Source organism: Excalfactoria chinensis, chromosome 1 (assembly GCF_039878825.1).
Source record: "Excalfactoria chinensis isolate bCotChi1 chromosome 1, bCotChi1.hap2, whole genome shotgun sequence".
NCBI classification, from domain to species: Eukaryota; Metazoa; Chordata; class Aves; order Galliformes; family Phasianidae; genus Excalfactoria; species Excalfactoria chinensis.
The window spans coordinates 42,311,555-42,332,787 of NC_092825.1; the positions used below are offsets into that span (position 1 = coordinate 42,311,555).

The following is a 21,233-nucleotide window of genomic DNA, read 5'->3' on the forward strand; positions in this document are numbered from 1 at the left end:
CTCTGTAGCTTGCCAGTCCTTCCTTGTCCAGAGAAAGGAATAATATGGCACAGTTGCAATGTCAGTTGTGTTCCAATCTATGTTTAGAATTCCTCTGTGGTTTGCTGTGCAAGTTTTCCTATCAGTTGCCCTGACACCGTTTCTAAGATTTTGAAATGTTTGTGTCCATGTAGAACTCTTCAGATGGACTGACAGAGTGCTGTGGGAAGATTAGCATGAAATGCAGGAACAGTGCTTCAATCAAGGATAAGAAAAAGTCTTTCATGTAGGGACTTGTCTCCAGCTACCCACAAACTGTGTTCTTACTTCTAGACACCAGTGGCTGTTGACTCCATTTTTAAAGGGAACTGAGGCATCCGCAAAGAGGATACAGATTCTCATCTGGTCTAGGCACATTCCTGTGAAGGAGAAAGAACTTGGGTTCACATTGTGCGATTCACCACTTCGTGTTTGATGTTTAGGTAGCTGCAGCCTGCTTTGCAACTTAATCTGAGACACCTTTGTGTGCCTTTCCATGTATTACGCCAGAGCCTGGGGCCAAGCAACGGGCTGTAAAAATTCCACTCCGGCAGCCAGGACTCTACCAGGTAAGTACCGTTCTGATAGTGCTGAAGTCCTCCCGTGGATGTAGCCATCAGTGTCTAACCAGTGCCAGAAATAAATGACTATATTACTTTCAGCTGGCAAAGCTGCGGTAATAAATCCACAAGTTATTTTTCTGTTAATTGTGTCAGGAAGTTTGCTGTTTACTGCTACCTCCTGCACTCCTTTTGGGTCAGATTTGTTCCTTCTTGATATCAAGGCATTTGCAAGTCAGATTCTTCAGGATAATAAGCGTTCCTAATGATTAAATTAACACCATGAAATTCCAACGTGTAGAACTGACAAAACTGGACTTTCAAAAAGTATTGTCTTTAGTTTTTGTCTATGGAAAAGTGCTACAGACATCATCCCACATGCAGCTGTACTCTGGCTCACGTTGTTCATCTGTTTGCCTAGCTTTGTAATTATTGGAGCAAAAGAAATCTCTATAGAGACAAATACTGCCATATAGAGAAAACTCTGAAATACTTTGGTTAAGAACATGAAATTTTCTTACTGTTACTTTTCAGACTTCCACTAGACAAAAATAAAAGCCAGCCTGTGCATTCCAAAGATCACGTATCCCTGCAGAAATAAAAGATATAACTGCATGTTTGAAAAATAAAATATTTGAAGATTTACCTCTAATGCTGCATATGAAAATTCTTTAGAGTCATTTATCAAAATGTGATCAAAAAATTTCCTTCCATTCCAGATGATCACCCATAAATAAATAAGAAGGTAAGGTGACCCATCATGCTTACAACACAAGCCTGTGTCAACCTGTATACCTGCATAGGATAAAGACAGCCACATGCGAGGATAAAGGCATCAACTGGTTGGCAATAGAGACTCGAGCCGCCTAAATCACATGGCAAAGATAAATTAGAACTATCTGCCACCTACATCAGATGGTGAAGAAGTCAGGAACACAATGCTCCGGATACCAATTAGTAGCATAATGGAGACAGTATCTCATGTTCTAGTGTGTCAAATTCCAGCAGTGCCTGTGAGATCAGAACAGAAGTCACAGCAAGGTCACTGCAATCTGTCAGCAGGACAGCTTCAGCTAAGTACCACATCCTAAATCCTGTCTGCTGAGAATTTACCAGAGGAGAAATGCAGGTAGTTAAAATGAACCTAAAACAATATTTACCAAAGGCATCAGGCTGATAGATGACTTGTGCTGTACAAGACAATAAAATGCAGCTTATTTTAACTGTTAAATGAACACGTTCTGTTTTGATACAGAAATGGCAAGGATAGCAGCAGTGTGTCAGAGATAGTATGAGCACCTTCAAATAACATACCATTTTATCCAGCTGCTGATTGGAAGAGTTACCTCTGCATAAAGAGGAAAGGTGATTGTGCCCATATGCATCCCTTCAGTGGCTCACCCTCACAAGTGAGTCAGTTCAAGATGCAGCAACTCTACTAAGAGTACTACACAAATACTGATGGACTCACCCTCCTACCATCAACTTGTCAGGCAGAGAAACAGCATACATGCCGCACAGTGCATGAAGCGCAAAGCAAAAACTCCTTTGTATAATATTTTGCCAGAGGTGATTAATCAGAGCTTACCCATGTGCATTAACCTACCCTGCTACAGTAAGGCCCAACTCCCAATATCAGCATATTTTCATGCCCAGCCTGAGGCTGCATGTAGCCACAGAAGGCAACATAGCTGATAACAAGGAATACAATTTCTCCAACACTCTCACAGTGCCAGGAAAGGAGGATGAAATGACAAACTTGAGCTTTGATGGGGTGAACTGGGGTTGTTGCTTTGTATGTAGATACATTCCTTATGTGCTTCTTACAAAAATAAACAGTACTTTTCCATGTGCACTTAAAATCTTTGATGCTAAAAACAGTAGCTGCCCTAATTTAGTCAAGGTAGATGAAACAGAAGAACTCACTCCTAGGGATTAGAAGACACATTTCTCCCATCTTTATTCTTCTCTGGCTCCTGTTTGTACATTCTATTATCAATCTTCTGTCTGCTGAGAATTTTTCTTAGAGGGACTTATCCCCAGGAAAGAAAATAGGGGATGATTTTAATTCATTCACAACAGCTGTTGAGCAAAAGCAGATGAGTGGGCCAGTTACTTACTAGTAGACTGAAGAGACCAGTGGCAGTTTTGCTGTGCCTTTTCCAGACTTCAGCAGACTTTAAGCATGGTGTCTCTTGCAGGTAAGGTTTCACACTGCAGCTGGCTTGATCAACAGCATGCTGCTAAAATGGGTGGGCTGCCTCCTCCGCCATTCCTTTCTGTGTCTTGCTGCTCCATACCTTGCATGGCTTGGCAGCACAACCAAGCTGATCTGACTCACTAAATACTCAGAATATCCACTTTCTAAAGCTGCAACAGATTTTTGTGAGCTCAGTGAACCGAAATGTCCAAGATTAAGGTAAGTGCCAAGCAAGAACTGTGCGGCTCATGGTAGGGGGAAGAGTAGAAAGAGGAAAAGAGAGATAAATGAAAAAAAAAAATAGCTTTTTCCCATAGCAGTGACCATTACAATAGATGTGCTATGCTGTGAGACCTCTTACAGATTATAGTAGAAGAAAGAAGTGTATGAGGTGACACCTTCCATTGGTATCACGGGAATGTTTCTCTGTCTCTTAAGGAGCTCAATTAATTGAGCAGCTGGTAAGGACTGCAAACTACAGAAGCAGACAAAATCTTACTCAAGAATTACTGCCTAGAAGTCTTAGCAGGTGAAAAAATTCTCTTATTCCTCTACACAAAGGAAGTAATATCAGATTTGCAATAGTCTAGTATGAGATAAACCATCTACATATTGTCTAAATAGGCAAGATGTTTGCACAGGAAGGGACAGCGTGCAATCACATGGCCATTTAGATTTGATTAAGAAGTGAACACAGTGTTTTAAGTCTGAATATAAATGCTTTCATTTAAAAAAAAAAAATAAACCACAAGTAATTCACTTTCTGAGAAGTGCTAATTTCCTCTTTTTTCTTCCATTTACCAGATATTTGAGGTGCACAAATAAAAAAGGATCCCAGAAATAAACAGAAGAGAGTATTGCTTAAAACCCTGGGAGAGTCACTCTACCAACCTAAAGATCCAGCTGTGGTCATATGAAAAACCAACCCAACAATTAACAGCCACTTGCCTTTTCTGCCACCTCGTATCTGAAATAAACCCTTTGAAAAGTAGGATCAGAATGAAGGAAAAAGAAAGGAGAAATGAATAAGGTGAGCTTACAAGATAAAGAATATTATTTACATTTCAAACTGTTTTCTCAAATAGGAACACAGATGGTTGTCTGCACCTTTCCTCTCTTTTTGCTCTCTGCAGCTCAGACCACTGGGCACCTGATGTGTTCCTGCAATCAAGCAACAGGTATGCAGACTTCTGGGTTTCTGAGGGATGCTTAGAATGCAGGGAAGAATGAAATGTATTATGTATATGAAATGTCTCCCACAGTATTCTCCTGCAGAAGCTGGCAGCCCGTGGCTTGGATGGGTACACTCTCGGCTGGGTAAGGAGCTGGCTGGAGGGCCGGGCTCAAAGAGTGGTGGTAAATGGAGTTAAATCCAGCTGGCGACCGGTCACGAATGGTGTTCCCCAGGGATCGGTGCTGGAGCCTGTCCTCTTCAATATCTTTATTGATGACCTGGATGAGGGCATTGAGTGCACCCTCAGTAAGTCCACAGATGACACCAAATTGACTGGGAGTGTGGATCTGCCTGGGGGTAGCGAGGCCCTACAGAGGGATCTGGATAGGCTGGAGAGCTGGGCTGAAGCCAACAGGATGAGGTTCAACAAGACCAAATGCCGAGTCCTGCACTTCGGCTACAACAACCCCGGTCAACGCTACAGGCTTGGGGCAGAGTGGCTGGAAGACTGCATAGAGGAAATGGAGCTGCGGGTATTGATTGATGCTCGGCTGAACATGAGCCGACAGTGTACCCGGATGGCCAAGAAGGCCAACGGCATCCTGGCTTGCATCAAAAACAGTGTTACTAGCAGGAACAGGGAGGTAATTGTCCCCCTGTACTCGGCACTGGTGAGGCCACACCTCAAGTACTGTGTTCAGTTTTGGGCCCCTCACTGCAAGAAAGACATTGAGGCCCTGGAACGTGTTCAGAGGAGGGCTACAAAGCTGGTGAGGGGTCTGGAGCACAGGCCTTATGAGGAGAGGCTGAGGGAACTGGGATTGTTCAGCCTGGAGAAGAGGACACTCAGGGGAGACCTTATAGCTCTCTATAACTTTCTGAAGGGAGGTCGTAGTGAGCTGGGGGTTGGCCTCTTCTCTAGTGTAGGCAGTGATAGAACTAGAGGGAATGGTTTCAAATTGTGCCAGGGGAAATTCAGGTTGGACATTAGGAAATATTACTTCTCGGAAAGGGTAGTCAGACACTGGAATGGACTGCCCAGGGAGGTGGTGGAGTCACCAACCATGGGGGTGTTCAAGAAACGTTTGGATGTTGTGTTGAGGGATATGATTTAGCTGGGAAGTATTGATGATGGTTGGACTGGATGATCTTTTAGGTCTTTTCCAACCTTGATAATTCTGTGATTCTGTGAAAATGAAGAAATTATAGGCAAGATGAGATAAATACTGAGCAAAGCTTTTATGTCTCCCATTTTTGTCCAATTATGCAAAGAGAGAACCAGCACGGGTAAGTAGCACATAAGAATGAGTGCCAGAAGACTTGTCTGGGAAGGTGTGTCCCTTTGTGTGAGTACACTCACCAGACCCACGTGGCACTAACAGCTGATAGTAAACCACCCCAAGGTAGCTTGTAACAGTGCTTTCAATGTATAGCTGTCAGTTGCTTTAGGTGCAACAATGCATCCCATATAAAGGGGTAAAACCAAGGTACAATACAGAATTAGCACATAATGAAGAAGAACATGATGCTCGAATTTCTCCCAGTAGCTCGGTCTTCCCTCATTAGCAAGTCAGAGAAGCAGAGCAGTGATATTTCTGTCAGTGTTCAGACTAATTGAAAAGTGAGGCAATCAATTGCTAATTTCACAGCTTCTCTGGTTCCTATAAAAGTAAAACTCTGTCATAATCCATTCATTAGATTTCTCACCACACCAGCACAGATGACTCCTTATGCCATTGTACTTCCATAAGGAATTAAAATCAGTAACACAGGAAGTCTGAGTAAGTGAGCATGGAAAACCATCAATAGCAGAGAGAGGGCCATAGTGTAAAAAAAAACACTTACCCACATGAATGGCTCCCACCAGAGGAAAGATGTAATTTGTAGCTGCTTCAGTTTCAGTTATGGAGACTGACAAAGAAGAAAGACTTCCTTCATTTGTGCTGGAATCTCTTTCTTGATGAAGCTATCAAATTCAAATACCAATCATTTGACAGGCTCTTCTTTAGACATACTCAGCAATTCATTTACTACTTAAAAGCCAGCTGACACTGCCAAAATGAATGAGGGTTTGGCAAATAACTTAAGGCTAAGAATCTCCCCTCTAAATTTAGTGAGTGCTGTGTTCTATTGTTTACCAGAGGGAACGTTTATTGGATAGACTAAAATCCCAATATAGTAGGAACAGATTTCAACATAAAATGCCTACCATAAAGTTATTAATATAAACCTATTTTTGAGAAGCTAGGGAGACCAGACAAGAAAAACCTTCTGAAAATAATGGATGACTTCAGTGTGACACCAGCTGTGTGCAGCTCAGGCTGCACAGATATCTATTACACCAGATATCTATTTTGCACAATAGGTCTCATGATAGGTAAGAGTGTGTTACAGGATGGATCCGCATTAAGTTGTGACAATTTTGTCTTCTGCACAGTTACAAGAAACTGCTCAGCTGACCAGAATTTTGTTGTTTGTGTAAATCAATCCCTCACATCAGATGTCAAAAGAAAAATTACTTTGTGAGTAGCAAATGGAAGCACACTGATACGTGCATAAGTATCCTGCTGGTATGTGAACATCCCCCATGTTTCCACCACCAAAGGTCTGTCCTTTTAACCAACTGCACTGACAGGTAAACAAGGTAACTCCAGTACAGAGCCCAGAAATATACCTGAAGATGGAGAAGTTTAGATCAAGGGTTGAGGACCAGGAATTCTCAGCTTTACTTCCTTTACTAGCACTGCAAGGTAAGAGGTCATATGGCAAGTCATTACAAAGCATCATGCCTCCTGGAAAACAAAGGTAGCTCGTTCACCTGAAAAAGAAAACACATAGAATATCTACTCCAGAGGAGTTCTGAGAACATTATGTGCGCAAGAACTTCTTTACAGTGAGGGTGACGGAGCACTGGAACAGGCTGCCCAGGGAGGTGGTGGAGTCTCCTTCTCTGGAGATATTCAAGACCCGCCTGGACGCCTACCTGTACAACGTGTTGTAGGGAGCCTGCTTTGGCAGGGGGGTTGGACTCGATGATCTCTAGAGGTCCCTTCCAACCCCTACAATTCTGTGATTCTGTGTGATTAATTAGGGAACCGTTCTTTTCTCTGATCTCCATTTCAGTCTACTCTCCATTTTTTTTTTTTACTTTCATAAGATTAACAGAATTCAATCATTTTAGCCCATGGATGAAAGACAGAACAGGTCATGTGTTTCAGTGAGTGAAACAAAGTGGGAAAAAGGAATAGAAGACTCATCTTTGAGTAAAGAGAGTCAGAAGAAACAAAGCAGGTATAAAAAGCTCAGTGACTAAAAATGTGAGTTATGACACAGACTCGCAGCATATATGAATGAACACTTTATCTTTCACGCTGAAAAAAAATGAATTATTTCAAGATAAAGTTTTAAGCTGATTGTTTTGGGTTTTTTTTGTTTGTTTGTTTGTTTTTTAAAAAAAAGACCAAGCATGGAGTGTTTGCATCAATAATAACCTTCTCACATAAGCAAATGTATTTCTCCTTTAGTTTGCTGATCGGTCATGGCAATGCTGGCTTAAAAAATTCCCCTACCAGCAGTTTGATCCTATTCTCTGCTTCATGAGAATGCACGTTTGCGAAGTCCTGGAGTGAACAGGTTTTGGACTTCGCACCCCCAATCCCCACCTAAACCCAACATTTTCTTCCATACAGATCACCCCCCACCTCCACAAACAGCAGACTGGGAGACTTCAAACTGTCAGGAAGATGGGGCTTTCTGGTACCTAGAAAGTGATCAAACAGCCCTGTTGTCAAATGCCCTACTTCATTCTCAATAAACATTTTATTTTAACAGTAGCTGCCTCTGTCCCCCAGAGAAACTGTCCCTTACATCATAGGTTCACCTGCTTTTTCCCATCCCATGTCTCCATTTCCTTTTGGCACAGAAAGATGTTTTTCACAGCATAACAATGGACAGGAACGGGGAATTTGCCCAGCTGAAAAATACATTTTGCCTTTGTTTTGCCCAAGTTAGTTCTTGAGGGATGTATTTCCCCCCCTTATTGCATGTACAAACATGAGAGCAGGTGCCAGTGCCTAGAGACAGGGAATCACAGGGGTGGCTTCATTGGAGTCTGGCTTAGCCAGTTCATGTGGCCATTGAATTACAGTCTTGTGCGGCCTAAAACTGTCCTTTGTAGCAATAGCCATACAGCCACTGTTTTGCTGTAACTGCGTAAGCAGCAAGAACACAGTGGATCAAAGTAGCAACCCACAAATAAATAAACTACCTCTCATGTTTACTCACTTAATTGGATGATTTCTTAATGTGATCTTCCTCTCTGACAGTAGACACCTATGGAACCTTACCTCTCAGGGTCACTTGTAATTAATTTGACTCCTGTCAGCAAAGATGATCAACTAACCCAGTCAAGTCAACTATAACAAATTTTGCAAGGAGACAGAAATTGCACAAAGCCAGAGAGGGTGATCCACCACTCTTTTCTCTCTTTTTTTGATGTTACAATCTCTCTCTCTAAAATCTAGAATGATGGGAAACATTTCCCAGAATGCTGATAGAGAAGACCCTTCAGGAAAGCTCTTCTATCAAGATGGCATGTCAAAACACCAAGAATTAGCAAGGGCAGAGTGGACACGATGTTGAAAAAACATAATTCTTCATGGCTGACAGAGAAGTCAGCCCAAAATCAAAGAGAAGAGAGACAGAAAGGCATTCACTGATCTAACCAAGGTAATGGGAATTTGAAATTATGAGAGGGAGAAGTTCCCATGATCTTATGAAAGAAACAGTTCTTGATTCATTGGGCAAACAGAACAAACAGCACTGCCACTGCAGGGCAGAGAAGTGGACAAAGCACTCAGCACTGATGAAGAACCTGTTGCTTAACCTAAGCCAGGCTGAGAGCCTGAGGTTTTGCAGCCAGCCACCATGACGAGCTGTGCTCTGTGTTCCCCACACAGCCCTGCCTTTGCATCAGCCATAGCACTTGTTCGGCCAAAATATTTGAGTTAAAAATAAATAAATAAAATTTTAAAATTCCGTTCTGTTATGCTCTGAACACATTGTTGCTGCTGAGCTCCAGGAGCTCTCAGTGAAGAGATATAACAGCAAACAGGGAGCCAGCGTGCAAGTCCTGTGGTGCTCTGCAGTCAGCCTGCTCTCTCAGAATTTTTCTCCTGAATAAGAACTACCAGGGCACAGTGAATGAGGGCCAAAAGGCTTTAGGAGAGGCAGCACCTCTGCCTACTGGAACCCAGGGAAAAATAAATATGAGTGTGCATCTTTCAACAGGGAGATTTTCCCCATTTGTGCACGAGAGCAGAGGTTATCAGTCCCCCACTGTTGTGTCACTCTTCATTCTAGCAATAAAGAAAAGATTACTACTGATCAGCTGTTTAAAACATGGGCAGTTTTGCAATCTCTCCAGGCAGAAACACATCAATTGAGTTCTAGTACAAGCTGGTAAATGTCAACTGCACCCACAGCTATTCCTTACAGGCACTGACACACTACTTTCCTACACTGCTTTCTCCTTTCAGTTTTCACTGAAAGTTAACTCATTTTTGTGACAAAACAGCCCAAATTCTAGTAGACAACTGACCATGAAATTAAAAACCTCAGCTGCAACAAATGCCAGCTATTTCCCAAAACAGAGAAAGAGAGTGCTGAGAGGAAAAGATAGATAAGGGGTAAAAGCAGAACCTGCCTTTAGAGACCTACCAGGTAGCCCCTACTGGTTCCTGCAGCCACTCACTTAGAAGCAATGGCTTGCAGATGAAATTTCAGTTTCAGACAGCAAAAAAAAAACAACTGCTCTGCAGGCTTAAGGACTGACAACAGTACCAACGACTTCACAGCTTCATGACTTGTACTGTTATTACACAAACCTTAGATCTGGTAATCTTGCTGGGCTGGGTTCAAAAGCCAAGAAGTATGATACAAGCAAAGGCTTCACCCCTTCCTATTTGCAGTGACCTTTCATGTATTTGAAGACTGTTATCATACCTCCCTTCAGTCTCTTCAAGCTGAACAAACCCAGTCCTCTCAGTCTTTCATCACAGACTGTGCTTTTGAGACTTTTGATCATTTTTATTGCATTCAAGTTGACCATAGTTCTGAAAAATAACCTTAGTCTAAGGAAATGTTGCAACAGATAAACTAGTGTGCTTCACCAACAGAGCAAAAGCTTTAAACAACCTCTCATTTTACTGCCGAACAAGTTGTGTAGAAATCAGAACTGCCCAGTGAAACAGATCTTCCTGGGCTATGTTACTGCAACTCCACAGTGCTGTGCTGCTGCAGTACCAAGTCAAGGCTTCCAGGCAAAGGACTTTTACTGGAAGAAAGAGAGATACAAGAGTCTGATGCTTTAAACATACTGCAAATGAAGATGTTTTACACGTCTTTGAACCCATGAAGATGTGAAATTACGAAGAACCAACAATGATTTTTTTACCATAAGGGTGTGAAGTGGTGTTTAAAAAACATAGAAGGAAATAAGGTGGCCAAGACAGTCTATCTCTACTGAGGTAGGAACTGACACTGCCTGTCACCATGAACAGACTTTGCATATTTCCAGTGGATGGTTTTCCACCATGTCATTTACTGTTTCCACTAAGCTAAAAAAAAAAAATAGATCAACCTACTTGTATGTGGAGAGAAGCCACAGACACATCTCACGTTACCAAATAAAATACTATTATCGATATTTTGTGGCTTAACATGTACTGCAGAATACACTGGGTTCACATAACAGGGCTGTACATTTGATTTAAAGCTGCATATACATGAAACTGCTCACACAACTACCTGACAGAAATACCAAGCAGCTACTTCCAGAAACTAAAATTCAAAAACAAAACAACAGGAGAAATGTAATTTTGGTAGCTGCTGAAAACAAAATCTTTATCCAGAACTCTTCCAAGATGCCTCTGAAACTGGGAATTTGTCATTACTTAGACTTGTCTGGTTACATCCTGTAATCCAGACACGTTCATTAAAGATGCAACTTCCTTCCAGTTTGGTAGGAAACAACCAACATTATCTTCTCAGAAACCTCAAAGTATTTAATTGCAGGAGAGATCTATATTTTGCAGCACCACCAGCTCTGAGGACATGGAGAGGTTGTACAGAAGGTCACAAGCAAATTCTATTTACTGAACAAATTGGCCTGTTCCTAAAATTTTAAGCAAATAAAGAGATGCCTTTGAATGAACACTTTTTGTTCATTCTAGCAAAACCTGCTTATGTCAATACTTCTATTTTCAATGAATAGCTACTGGACTGAAGAACAAGCACAGAGTCCATTTTTGCGGATGGCTAGAAGGAAAACTACCTTGTACCTGTAGGAAATACAACAGAGATGATACAGCTGTTACTGTGACGAGACTTTGGATACTGTCTCACACAACATTCCTATGATCAAATGTGGGAAAATCTAGTTAGAGATTCTATATGATGAGTTCAAAACAAGTTGAAAAAAGTATTCAAATAGTAATTTTCAAAGGTTCCTTATGGCACTATAACAGTGTCTTAGATAGCCTTGTGATAGACAGAGATGTATTGGTTTATCTTGTATTTTCATTCCTGTCTTATCTGACAAGGTAGTGGAGATACCTTTCGAATGAAAACAAGCTGCAAAGTGTTGCAAGCCTCAACATAGACACAAACAAAACACAAAATGGCCTTGAAGAACCACAAGATAGGTAACACCTAATTCAATAATTGTAAGCTCAAAGTACTACACTCGGATAATTCATTGCACAAATACAAAGTGAGGAAAGACTGAGCAAAAATTCTGAAAAATAAAAGCTGGGAGTATAGGAAATCAAGCACCATTTTTCTTTCTTCTGACACAGGCTCCTAGATAGATCTGCAATCATTGGAATCACTTAAAAAGGAAAAAGACCACTTATTTCCTTAAAAAGCAATCTATTATAAACATAAGGGGCCCCTTCAGGGCTAACGGGAGCGAAATTATGTCCGCTAGCTTGTGCATGAACCAGTTATCTCCCTTTTTAGCTCACCAGCTTGTTTCTGAGAAGCCAGTTCATGATATTTCAGAACACAGAACCTTCACAGTGCAAAGCTCAGCCTCTACCATGAGTACAAAACACCTGCGCTTTCAGTAATAGAACAAACAGATGTAGTGGATGTGACTGCAGAGGTATCTAGTGTTAAGAAGGTGTCCTTATGAAGCCATTTAAGACCAGCTCTTTAAAAAATAATGCATGAAAATCTCACTTAATCATCAAGCAATAAGCAGAGGGCAAGCAGTGTTACCTGTGGAGATGTTTTTTCTTAGTCAAACATAAATTTGTCTAAATATGTATGTGTTCAAAAAATCCAAGGTTTTTATGTTAAGTATAATATCTTATTATATTACCAAGTCATAATATTCTACTGATTTTAAGTATTTTTTATTATCTCCTCTTAGCATAACTCAGTTTCTTAAGTTCTGAATGACAACCACGTCTTTAAACACCTTACTACAGAGCTGTATTATTAGACAGATTTCTGATGTTGGAATGTAATCTCAATCTGCCACCTTCTTTAATTCAAATGATACCTATGGGTCAGAGGGAAAGCAAGACTGCAACTTTAAATATTGTCCAGTGCCAAAAAGCTATTACTTAAGTGACTTCAGTTCTGCCTACTGTGAAAACAACAAGAGAAAAAGAATAACAGAGGGTATGAACATTCAGCGTGATATCACTTGCCACAAAATCCAGATCCTGCACCCACATAGAATAATCCATGTCATCTAATAGTTCTACCTATAACCCTGCTTCACTCTTGTGGCTGGATTCTACTGTTAACAGCAAATTCAGGAATCTGGTTTGAATTTCTCAGGCATGACTTGACTACTCATTGAAAGGGACGGTAAAAAGTCCTTGAGATTCTTTGGAGGAGTAGGTGAAATGATGGCGCTCTTACAAACATAAACAAGGATCTTTTCCTCATTCAGCATTATGGAAGACTGAATGATCTATGCAAAAGACAGCAAGGATGTCTTTGGTCCAAGCATTTCATGGCTGAGCAATAACAGATGGGCTTCAGCTCTAGCAGCAGTGCTGCTCCAGCTGGTTTGAGCACCATCTCCATCTTACTCTCTGTTCTGCCAGCCAAGCTGCTTAAACAGCCATGCAATGAATCTGATCGGAGATCTGATCCACCTGTAAAACAGCCCAGCAAAATAAGGGGTTCTTTGCAGATGGATCCATTCCCAATCTTGTTACGCCTACAATTGCCCCAATGGACCAGACAGCAGAGCAGAAAAAGCAGTGCAACAAGAAGAATGGGAGCTGGGAGCAGTTGGCAGTGATGTTAACAAAATACAAAGAAGAACCGTTGAAATACCAAATGGATAAGAAAGCCTGACACAGTCACACCAACACGGGCACAGCAGCCTTGACCCCACAGCCCTACAACACATCAGGCCCACATTAAGCCACCTGAGGAAGGCCCTGTCCCTCCTGCAGACATTCGTTCGCCTGTTACTCACATGTGATCATGCTGTCTCTGAGATGAACTGAAGACTGGCTCAGTACAAGCAATGGGAATAAAATAAATATTGAAAAGGAGATCTCAAAAGAGTTGTGCACCTCAAGGAAAACTCAGCTGGAGAATTATTTCCAGTAGAACTTTGTGTCAAAATAGCTACAGTAGTTGTAACTCATATTTTCGACTGTATGGTGCAAATCTGTGTGCCAGAATAGTCTTGTTTTAAATGGGAACCTCCCAAATACTATCTGGCTTACTTTCTTTTACATTGTTTTGCATCCATGTAAGAGAAAATGGGAAACTAAAGAGCACAGCCAAGCAAAATAAGGTGCCTATGAGGTACTGTTTCATCATGCCCAGGGAAAGGAAAACAAGCCCTGGTCCATACACCCCCGGCACCCAGCCATCAAAACAAGTATTTTCTTTTTACAATTCTGTTTATTTAAACAAGCTTGGGAAGCTGTCATTTCACAAAATGGAGAGGATAACAGGAAATCAGAGCAGACTAGAGAGCACTTATCCTTGATTACCCTAGCATACTGTACGTGGCTTCAAGCAGATGGCATGCACTGTTTGATTAACAACTCGCCACTCTGCGGGACCAGCCCAGATGAGAACAATAGTTCTGATTAACACCAGAAAGAGATTGTATGAGCAAGGGGGGGAAGAAAGCAAAACTACATGAACTCCACACTTGCTTTTGTCAAAAAACACAAAGGGAAGTTATGTTCACAACTTTTTTTTTTTTTTGAAAGTCAGTGGAATTTAGACATCTGGCTTCCACACCCTGTTAAATAACCCTTTTGTAGAATTGAAATTACAGCATGAATTGACACCCAAGCTGGCCTAAATATACTCCAAACATCTGTTCAGAATGATGTTGTAGCGGTGCCAGAGCCCAGACATCACACTACCATTGTATACTTGGAGAACTGAAAACTCATCTAGTCCCTGTGAGACAGTTCTGAGATCCCACATATTGCATATGTCAACCAACCCCCTCCCTGGAAACATTCAAACACAGGCTGGATGGGACTTTGAGCAACCTAGTCTAGAGGTTAAGTGTCCCTGCCTACAGCAGGGGGATTGGAATTATTTGATCTTAAAGGTCCCTTCCAACCCAAACCATTCTATGATTTAACATAACAAGAAAACCAAATTTTGAGAAGAAATCAATCCACAAGTAGCTTCTGCTAAATACATGGTATCACAAACCACGCTGTCCTGAAGTAACTAGAAAATCTATGATTGGACACAATTTTCTCAGAAATAATCAACTGTTCCTTCTCATCTCTAATTTGTGTGAACTAGAAGAAATCTTCTTAAAAACCTACCAGATGCTATTCTTATTGTATCAGGCAAAAAAAAGCATTTCTTTTTTCAGATACTGTCTTTTACTGGACACATCCTATACTGGGGTATATGCATGATACAGAATGCCAGACAAAGAAACAAACATATACTCCAAAAAGCATAGATAACACCATACTAACTGTGATTTACCAATGGTATTTTAAAGTGTTTCAGCATGGGCCGAAGCCTGAGAGAAATCAGGCATAGGACACTCATATTCAAAACTAACAACTCTCAGGTTCCATTTGCCTGATACGTATGACCAAACTTGTTATCACAGTTACAGGACTTGCTTGGAAGCAGTAGTAAAAGCACTATATGGAAGTTCCTTTCCAGAACTAAAAACACAGATTAAAACTATTTGAAATTAAGTATGCATGCTGCACAAGATATTTCATCAAGATGAGTATTTTTGCCAGCATTTAGGTTGACTGAAATAAATGTTCTAACTAGGGATCCAACCTGTGTATGCATATTAAATAGTTTTTATTTATGTAACAAATTCTTTTACATAGATCCCTCAATATTATTGCTCCTAGCTTCTGATACAATTAATTTGGATAATTAATCTCTTTTCCATTGAGAACACTGATTCCCTCTGATGTTCTTAGCTGCAGAAAACCTCTTTATTTAAGTGATCCTGAAGAGAAAGCTGTAGCCAGCAAATGAATAAAAAGCATCCTGTAAAAGTCTATGTATCAGCACACAAACTCCCTATAAAGTAGTCATCATACTAATATTACATCAACCTGCGCAGGAGGTATGAGCAGTCCAAACAACTCTACTTTGGTAAATATTTCTGGTTGAAATGCAAATACCTTGCTCTAAACAATCAAAAAACATCACACTGGTGTTGTTGACATTGCAAAACAGTAGTATGAGCTGAAAGGCAAGGCAGAAGACCCAAAATTGTAAATTCACAGTAACCTTTAGCACTGAGCCTGTCTGCGCCTCAGTTTCCCCATCCAGAAAAACAGGTTTTTGCACAGCTTCTCATGGTGTATCAGATCCACTCTGTTTCCAAGCTTCTATTAGTAAGAGTTTTGTGCAAGATGGAAAGAAGACAGATTTACTTTAAGATCAGAGTGCAAGCAAAGAGCACCTGCCACCACAGAGAAAAATACAAAACCTCTTTGGCCAAGGAAAGCGTGACCTAGTACTCTGCTCAACAGTAATTCTCTGTTTGTGTAACAGCAGTAGTTTGTGGACATCATTTCTGATTAATCTTCACATTTTTGAGGAACATATCTCTCTTAACAGATGAAAATTTGAAAAGAAAGCAAGAAGACTGAGGCTAAATCTGTTCACCTGAGCTTTAGAGTTTTTTTTCACGCACTTCCATATTACTATGAATGCTCAGTATTCTTCAAGGGAGTCATTAACACCTTCCATTCCTAATTCCATCGCCATCTCACCCTGCCTTGCTAGCTCAGCTTTGCAAGCTTTGTCCATCCTTGATGAGCCAAGCTGCATGGCAGGCTGGGAGAATGGACATTTCTTCCACATGCAAAAAGAAGACAGCAGGAAACACACAGCACTGTAGCTGGAGGAGCCATAGTGTCTGCAAGGTGCAAAAGAGGGAATGCAAGACACTGACAGCACCAGGGAAAGGGTGACCAGTTGCATCAGGGATTGCTATATAGGACAGGAGCTCTTGGTTAACAAGAAGCATACACATCTCTGGCGGTGAGATAAACATCACATGGGGTCTTCCATCTGCTGCTCCCACATGTCAAACACAGTCAGCAACCAGGTAACGCTCACATGGACATCCTACATGGGGCCAAGGAGCAGGAGGAAGCTGGCGGTGCTGGGTGACGGTCTTGGGCAGGGATCCAGGAGAGTCGGTGTCAGCAGACGTGCTTGCTGCGATCTTCAGGGCTAGGGCTGGCACAGCTATTCTGCCCACACCACCAGATTTTTAAGTATTGATCTTATTCTCCATTTATCAGAACCCATTTGCTGAACATTCAAGACAAAAGCTGGACCTCACACCAAGAAAGAAATACAAGAGAACCTGAAGACATGCACTGATTTCCTCAGCTGCACAGGGATACTGTGTTTGATGATTTCCCATCAAGACTAGATAATATGAGAGCACTGGTTGGGCCACAGCTATTATCTGGCTATTCTGCTGCAGAAAATCCGCGCTGTATTTCCTGGTATTCTGGGAGTTTTTTGCACTCCTGTCACCATACGTAAGCAGTAGCAAGGTGCATTCCTAGTTCTTCAGTTAACAGAAATGATCCAGCACTGCCAAGAACAAAGGGTTTGGAAGACAGCACTTCAAAGTGCAGGGTACTCTGACCTCTCATCACACTGACATGCAAGCCATTCAAGGGCTAAGTTGTGCACCAGAACTGAGGGGCCCACATGCAGGGCACCAATAACCTATATTCACAGTCCACACTGATCAGGCTCTTCAGGCATCTCCAGACTTCTGGGAGTAACAAACTGAACTGGAAGATTGAAAGGTCAGCTTTATTGAAGCAGTGCCTGCAGCATGTCTTGTTCTTCTCTATGACAAATCACTCCTTCAGCCTTCTCTTTTTTTCTTCTTCTTAAAACTCAATAGACCAACATCCTTGAAAATGATGGAGAAGGGAACGGAAGAGGTAAGAACAAGGCCCTAACACAGCTATGCACTTTCTCAAGACCTAGATTCTACACTTTGGGACAGACATCCCAGCAAACTATTCTTACAGTCACCACATGCCAACCTACACTCATTTTATGTCTCTTGTTTTGTCGGGGGCTGGACTATTTGTGTTAGTCACAACTACACTCCCACCTAAGCTGCAGCATAACCCCATTGGAATCCTGTCCAACAATCCTGCCAGGACGTGGCTTTTTCTCTGCATCCAACTGCTGCCTCACCTGTCCAGGCACACTGCTCCCAGAGATGCCCCATTCCCATGTGAGAGCTCTCTCCATGCACCCACTGGGCCAAACAACTGTTGTGCTACACCCACCCACCTCACTTTTCTTATTAGTACAAATGTACTGCAATATATGCAAATGTATGTAGACTTATTTGTTCAGACTTCAGGATGCTCCAGTCTCGCTACTCTCCACATGCTTTTTAATCTGGTTTATGACATGTCTGCTTCTCATTTTTTTTACCGACAGTCACAGCTGAAAGGTCTTATTTCTGTTAATTTTTAAGCTTCCTTTTGCTCCACCTTGCACTCCCCTCATATCAATAAATATCTGCCTTCCTTCCTGAAGGCCACCACTGCTAGCATATTCCAGCAAGATCCTGTTACAGGTCAACGCACGCAGCCCAAGCTGTGCACTTGCCTTCCCTCCACCAAAGGGATTTAAAGAAATTTAACCTCCAGACAAGCTGGAAAATCTAAGTTGATCATTTACTGCTATTAACTCCACAAAAGATTACACTGAGTTGATATGCACAGCTAGTCACTGCATTTGCAAGCACAGACCACATGTGCACATGAACAAGATGTTTCCAACAATTCCAAGTCAGCAGACACCACTTAAAACTGTTGCCTTGACCCCTTCCACCTCGCAGCTGCCTCCCCTCACACACACACATTATGGTCTTTGTCTTCCCCCCAGGAGAGGAGAACAAGCTTGATTCCTTCCTCACAGTCCAACATCACTGGGGCTCAGGAGCTGCCCACAGTACTCTGAACACCCAGACTCTGTAAGGACTGATCTGCAGGCACTCTCTGCAGTTCTTTAACTAGACTGATTTTAAAACCAATTAAACAACCAAAACAAAACCAAAAATAGTCAGCCTCCCTCAGGGAGGGCTGACACATCATCAAAAGATCACCACCTTCATTAGTAACAGTCTAGAGCAGATGAAGGACAATACTGGCTTATCGAGCACACTGCTAGACACAGTACACAAATCCTGTTGATACAGAGAAAATACTGAGATTACCAGAAGTCAAAAAGAAGTTGTAATATATATCTCTTGTTGTCAACTGCACTCAGGCACTACAGTGTAGAAGATACAGTCCAGAGAAACCTGACTTATTTGGGCCTCAGGACTCACTTTGGCAGCCACTGCCCCTTGGACTCATTTTTTTTCTGCTGTTCACGTCTGTCTTCTCCAGTTCATTTGTGGCAGGTGAATTAATACTTCTACCTTTAGCTTCCACAGGTAGTTTGCTCCACATTTTGGCACGCTGGTCATCACTGATCCAGCTCATCTCCCCACTCCATCTCTCTATCAGTCCACAAGCTCAGCAGCAGTGTCCTGCATGCTTTCTCTCTTACGAGCAGACAGAGGATGAATGAGAATCAGGTTAGAAGGCATGAAGGCAAGAAAGGTTTTGCCTTTCAAAAGCAATTAAAGTTTATAATGTGATCACATCAGAGAGCATTTCAGACAGCGGCACAGCACCTCTCCTGTTTTCCTAGACATCTTCAATAGGGGAACAAACTGTGTAGACTTTTGCATGCACAACAGCTGGGCTGTGAGTGCAGACAAGAAAGCCACCACATCTGCCTTGCCTGCTTTCCCATGCCCTGACATCTTTTTTCTCCCTGAGTCTTCCAAAGCGCAAAGGCTCTGTTTCCATTGTAAGCAACTTCACTGAAATGGCTCCTGTGACAAACACCCCCACTTCTCTATCCCTTAGAGCTCCCTTGAACATCCATGCCCTGCCTGACAGCTCTTCTATGTCTCACCAACATGTCCTGTTCCTGCTGCTAGGTTCCTGCCATTCCTCTGTTACAGTTTTAGTGATGAATGCTAGAGCTTGCACCATAATGGATCCTTAGTTGTTGCATGATCACAGTATTTCAGAGCACAGCAAGAGGTAGAAAGGTGCTCTTTAACAGAGCCATTCCTGGAAGTTTGTAATGAAAGGAAAAATTGAATGCATTTAGATAAAAAAGTGGCAAGAGGAAAGCTGCAACAACAGCCCAGTCTGTTCAGCCAGCACCAACCAGTCTCATCCGGTAACTGGAAGAAACTATGCAGCGCATTGTATGAACTGCTTTATCCTCCTGTCAACACAATCAAGCAAACTTAGCCACCTGGCCAGGCAAAGCTGTTATGTTTTCAAACTATCTGCTCCCACAAATGCTTGACATTCTTGCTAAACTTGTATCATCTTACAGCTATTGGAGAGCTGCTGTTAATGTCCATAGTATTTGGGAAAGGCTTATGTGCATCAGCTGTACATAACACTGGAACCTTGCATGTGCAATGAACTTGAAAAAAGTTTGATTCCTCTTTCTAAATCCCTTTAAAAACTGGATTTCCAATTCCTAACATAACAGCGGTTCCACCTGTTTGTAATCCCTTTGTTCTGGGTACTTCTTCCTGTCCCAAAGACACAGAGGGGAGGTTAGTGATTCTTTCCAGAGGGTGGAAGTGAATTTGTCAGAGCTGCAGCCAGCTCCATTGCTTTTCTCTAAAATGTTCCATAGCAGAGGTTATAGCCTTAGCACTGATTGCATTCACCAGCCCCGCTTTCCACTTCGGCAGAAAAGGATGAAGGAATATATCAGTGCTAGAGAGGATTATTGATAAGGTTCAGCTACTTCACTGTTTACCATATTTACTTGCTATTTTAAGTGGGCAGAAATCACTTCTCATCCTCCATCTTGCCTGAAAGTTCAGATGAACGGCAGGCTTCTTTGCCACTTCATGGCCAGTTATTAGTCACCGACAGCTGTCATACTGTAGACTAAGGGAGCAGCACCCTCACAGGACACAACCTGCCTGCCAGGGCAAGCTGCCACCATGCACTTTGCAAAGAGCAATCTCTTAGCAGCCAGCCTGCTGGGCAGCTCTCTATCCCCAGGCTCAGCTGACATTGGGATCCCTCACCTTTTATAATAGAAGAACCTCAAAACTATCACAAAGCAACGCCTTTCAAGCTCTTATTAAAAGGGCCTTTTAGGAACGCAGTCTGTGATCTTCAGTCTCTATTGCTTGCACTTACCTCTACAGAACAATCATCCAGAGGCAATCTTCTTCATCACTACTATGACATTATGGAACTCAACTGATTTTGTGGAGTATCAGAAGTAGGTTTTACATTTATGGCTCTTAAAAAATATAAACCTTTCTCCCGAAGTTTTCAAACTGTCTTTCACCTAAAGTCATTTTCTCTGTGAGTCAAACTCAGAGGAGCATTTAAGGTGAGGTAATTTCCAGTTCCTGGGAACATTACATCACCTTTGTCTACAAAAGTTTGGGCTCTGATCAAAACCCATGTGCTGGTTAAAAGGCTCCTGCCCTCACCTCTCCAAACTCTGGCTGAGTTTCCCATTCCCACCTTCCTGCTCAGCTGTATGTGCTTTGCACACAGTTCAGGCAAAATAACCCTGTTCAACTCACATCCCATTCTTCACCCATATAAATGAAATTAAAATGATTTGCACTAACTTGGGTGGCTCTCACAGAACCATACTTCAAAGGCAGTTCCCAAAGCAAGGCAAT

The 21,233-nt window shown here is 41.9% G+C and overlaps 1 long non-coding RNA gene across 2 annotated transcripts in view; it reads right to left on the reverse strand.

Moving 5' to 3' along the window:
* Window positions 1-240: 240 nt before the first annotated feature.
* The window catches only part of LOC140247097 (uncharacterized), a 28,333-nt gene continuing 7,340 nt past the window's right edge, over window positions 241-21,233 (reverse strand). The window contains exons 2-4 of one of the 2 annotated variants that reach the window (XR_011902596.1): window positions 6,627-6,770; window positions 5,798-5,918; window positions 241-398 (exon numbers count right to left, since the gene is read on the reverse strand). This is a non-coding gene — a long non-coding RNA (uncharacterized lncRNA). Of the gene's footprint in view, window positions 399-5,215; window positions 5,614-5,797; window positions 5,919-6,626; window positions 6,771-21,233 lie in introns of those variants that run through there. The other variant, XR_011902595.1, reaches the window with a different exon arrangement.